This window comes from Cervus canadensis, chromosome 16 (genome assembly GCF_019320065.1).
Source record: "Cervus canadensis isolate Bull #8, Minnesota chromosome 16, ASM1932006v1, whole genome shotgun sequence".
In the NCBI taxonomy this organism is placed as follows: domain Eukaryota; kingdom Metazoa; phylum Chordata; class Mammalia; order Artiodactyla; family Cervidae; genus Cervus; species Cervus canadensis.
In genome coordinates, this window is record NC_057401.1 from 29,019,723 (window position 1) to 29,024,568 (window position 4,846).

Sequence of the window (4,846 nt, forward strand, 5' to 3'; positions counted from 1 at the left end):
TTTTGAACTGTGGTGATGGAGAAGACTCTTGAGAGTCCCTTGGACTGCAAGGAGATCCAACCAGTCCATCTTAAAGGAGTTCAGTCCTGGGTGTTCATTGGAAGGACTGATGTTGAAGCTGAAACTCCAATACTTTGGCCACCTCATGCAAAGAGTGGACTCATTGGAAAAGACCCTTATGCTGGGAGGGATTAGGGGCAAGAGGAGAAGGGGACGACAGAGGATGAGATGGCTGGATGGCATCACCGACTCAATGGACATGAGTTTGAGTAAACTCCGGGAGTTGGTAATGGACAGGGAGGCCTGGCGTGCTGCGATTCATGGGGTTGCAAAGAGTCAGACACGACTGAGTGACTGAACTGAACTGAACTGATAGAGAACAGTATATAATCATATTGAGAAAATCAATGGATAAAGAGAAATCATTAAACTAAGATTTTATAAAAAGTTTGTTTTCTCAAAAATAAAAAAGCAAAAGAAAAACATCTTAAAAACCACAAAGTAATGATAAAAGCAAACTTCTGTGTTTAAATAAGTATTCTAGAGGAGACAAGACCTAAACACAAAAGGTTGAAGTCTAGTTAGTTCGAGAGAGAGAGAGATTAAAACTTAAGTCATTTTTCCACAGATGAAAGTGAAGGTCAAGGATTATTTTTTGGAGGTAAATTCCTAGAAATCACCTGATAAAAGATTATATCACTTTTTTCTGCTCATTCATTCTTTCACTGATAATTTCTTGACAATTAATTTCTGAGAACTAATTAATTTCATTAGTCATTAATTAATGTCATTAATTTCTGAGAATTGATGGCTCAGAACTCTCAACTGTAGATAATTTCAGTGTCATTGAAGACTCCAAAATGCTAGAATTATAAAGAAGTAACCAAACAGAGTTGTCTGTCCCATTATTCTTGGTTTTTTTATCTTTAATCAAGTATCATGGACTTGATTGCCAACTCTTTCCCACCCTAAGTAGCTAGATTTATGCCAAAGTCTTTCTCTAGTAACGTGCATGAGATATTTTAAAAAATCTATTTTGTCAGTGTTTCCCTTTATCTACACTTATTCATTATATTCCTCACTCTATTACATATTATCTTTCTGAAAACAGCAATTTTACTTTCCATTGCTTCAAAAGATGGGTATAAAGAATATAGGAACATTGGGGCACACAGCTTCTATAGGTTCTGTCATTAATTAGCTAAATAATCTTGGGCAAGTAATGCTTCCTTTCTATACCATAGTTGCTTCTGTGCAACTATAAAGTGAAAAATGAAAATAGAGTTTGATATTAAATGGGCCTTGAATTCTACCATTCCATGATTCCACAAATAATTCAGTGACAAGGTCAGGCTTTCAATGTTAAATGTTATACATTGCTACTAGTGCCGTACTGGTTAAATACATGCAGTACTGGTTAAATGCATGCTTCATTATTCCAGGTCCCACTGTAGGGAATTTTCAAGCTGAAGGGCATCTACTTTTTGGCTTAAATATTAGTCCTAGGCCTCAAAATTATTAGTGTCAGAACTAGAATAATAATCTAGATTTCCTAACTTCCAGGTCTAGTGCCCTTCCCTCTTTTCTTATTCATCTGCAAATGTAATAATTATAATGATTACAGTTATCAATACAATAATGTACAAAAGCCTGACAAATATTCTGAATTATTCTTTCCCCTCACATGAATGTTGTAGAAGATACTATTAGCAGAGATAATTAAAACTCAGGGCTTCCCAGGTGGTGCAGTGGTAAAGAATCTGCCTGCCAATGCAGAAGACACAAAAGACATGGGTTTGATCTCTGGGTTGGGGAGATCCCCTAGAGAAGGGAATGGCTACCCACTTCAGTATTCTTCCCCAGAAAACTCCATGGGCAGAGGAGCCTGGTGGGCTACTGTCCATGGGATTGCAAAGAGTTGGACAGGACTGAGCACGCTCATACACAATTAAAAGAGATTAAAAAGCAATTGCCATTCTACATTTAGCTTCCATCTCGACAGACTTGGGCAGCCTCCAGCAACATGGAAGTCTCACAGGCGAAGGCTGAGAAATTGTATATTTTCCTTCAAGAGACAGTTCCAGGAAATACACCTCTGTGAGAAAATAAACCCCAAATAACATTCAACAGCACACAGCATACACATCTGCTGAGGCAAAGACTGGTTTGAGTTTCCATACATTGCCCAATTTAAATCACATTATTCTCTCATTCTATATATTTTTAAGACTTTTCTAAATGAAAATTCATTCAAAATGGCCTGGTAAAAGTTTCCCTTTTAAATAAAAGTATGTTACTTTTACTGACTCTAGTAATATCTATACAATAATGCTGAAAGTAAAACACTACAAGAGAATAATGATGGTTTATGTAAGAGACCTTAAAGTGGCTCTCCTTGTGGAAAGTGTACACCAAAGGAGCAGCCACTGCCTGCTGTTGAGTTGCTACCTAAGCTCCCAGCCCCCATCCACTGGAACATCACACACCCTTAGACATGAGAACAGTGCGGTCTCAGCTTCTGGCCGCCAAAGAGCAAAGTGCTAAGGTTCAGACTCTTGGTCTTGTGGCTGCTTTGAGGAAAGGCTGGCATCTGGGTCACAGCCCCTTCCATTTGCATGCCAGACAGTCGAGTGGCTGAGCTCTCTCCACCCGCCGTCACTGGGCCCCGGTGGCTGGACTCTCTACGCCCCATCATGAGCCCTAGTAGGGAGCAGCCTGTGTGACAAAATACTTCACCTTCCCTTCATCCCTTCTTTACTTCCAGCTTCTGCTCTTTCCTGGTGGAAGGTGAAGGATATAGAGCTCTCCTTTTCCCCATCAACCAATATATGCCATAATGTCAGGCATAGATTTCCAACTTTCCCTAGTAGTCACTGGACAGAATGGCTTTGGAAAATTTACTTGGTAATAAAGACGATTGAAATGGGGGGGAAGAAAAAGGATTCCTTCCAAATGACAGAAGCAAATATTTTTAAGACAAAAAAGTAATGTAAATGAAACTGGCTCCCCAAACTTTATACAACAATTAATTTCTTCCTAAAACATCTATCTGCTGTCATGTGGAAAAAGCCTTGTATATTTTCAGTAGGCCTTAAAGGGTAGTGTTTATCAATAAAATGTTCCTACATACCAAAACTAATTATACTTTATATTGCTAAATCTGGAAATTGCTTTATTTAAGAAAAAAATCTGAGGTTTCTATCTTTACCAAATATGTGGCTTCCTTGCTGTCTGTATTTCATTTCCCTTGCTTATTTACCAAAAGATAAACTAGTCACTTCTCCCCACTGGCTTTGCTTAGTTATGATTTTTTAACATCATAGTCAATTTCCTTTTGGATTTTGATAATGGGAGATCCTGTCCTTAGGTGTTCCATGTTTGTTCTAATTCAAAGTTCTACTTAAAAGTACATTAACAAAAATTCAACTCAAACAACTCAGTTCAAACTCAAAATATGAAAGCAAAGTTGAAAATGGCACCAGTGTTAGTTACCTAAATTCTAACTCTTAAGCAATGAGCAAATAGGGACTTCTTTTTTTCCTGGGACACCTTTGTTTTCTGAAAACATGATTTAGTCTCATGCCTCAGATCTTCAGTGGTCAGATTGGGACCTTGTGGTAAGAATCCTCATCTTTGGAAGTTTCAGTTGCTCACTAGGAATGTCCTCAAGTAGCTTGAAAGTTTTATTTTCCACTAATTTTATGTAAAATCTATGTGCTGTCACTCAGCCTTAAATTTCTAAGCGAAATAAGCAAATTATTTTTCATCTTGGCATAAAGCCAGCTCAGGAGTCAGATTCTGCCTCCAAGAGAAAAAGGAGAAGGATGACTTTGGACACATAAAGCACAGCCCAAAGTTAGGGGGAAACACTCTCTTTACATTTACTGCTACAGTGTCAAAAACGAGGCTGAAGAGGCAATTGTGCAGAACGAATATCCACACTGAGAAAAGGAATAAAGAGGGCTTTCCTGGTGGCTCTGTGATAAAGAATCCATCTGCCAACACAGGAGACACGGGTTCAATACCTGATCCGGGAAGACCCACATGGCACAGAGCAGCTAAGCTGAGATGCCACAACTGGTGAGCCTGTGCTGAGCTACTGAAGCCTGCGTGCCCTGGAGCCTATGCTTGGCAATGAGAAGCCCCTGCAATTGAGAAGTCCCCACACTGCAACCAAGAGTAGTCATGTTCGCCGCAACTAGAGAAACGTCTGCCAAGCAAGGAAGACCCAGCACAGTCAAAAATAAATAAATAAATTCAAAAAATGAAAAGGCCTAAAGAAGCAGAGGACATGCTTTCATTTGAGCCTACATTCAGAACCCTGAATTTCTGGAAGAAATAATAAAATCAGGTATCTAAAAGAGAAAAATACAAAAAGACATACTGCAATGTACCAACATCCTTACCTCTCAGATCTTCCTGAAGGATACCCTCAAACTTTGCTAACTGGCATTTCTGAGGTTCAAAGCACTCAATCTGGGGACTCAGTGTTTTTTTTCTATTAACAGGATTGTGTGGGAATCCTGTCATTTGGGCAGGTTTCTCCACCTTCCTAGACTTCAGCATGGACTTCTAAGGTTAATACTCCTTTCTACTTCCTCTGCTATCTTATTCACTGATGACAAATAACTCAGTTTGTCTATTACTGAAATGTTTAACTTTCTTTGATAAACAAAATATTCATAGTTTCTTTCCAATTACAACAAACTACTTCCTCTGCTCCACTAAGCAAGTTTTTAACTAGTTTTATTTCTGTCAACCTAGAAGTTGATCTCTAATACACAGAATCTAGTACTAATTCATATAAATAATAATGTTATAGGTAAATACTGAACTAGTGCAGAAG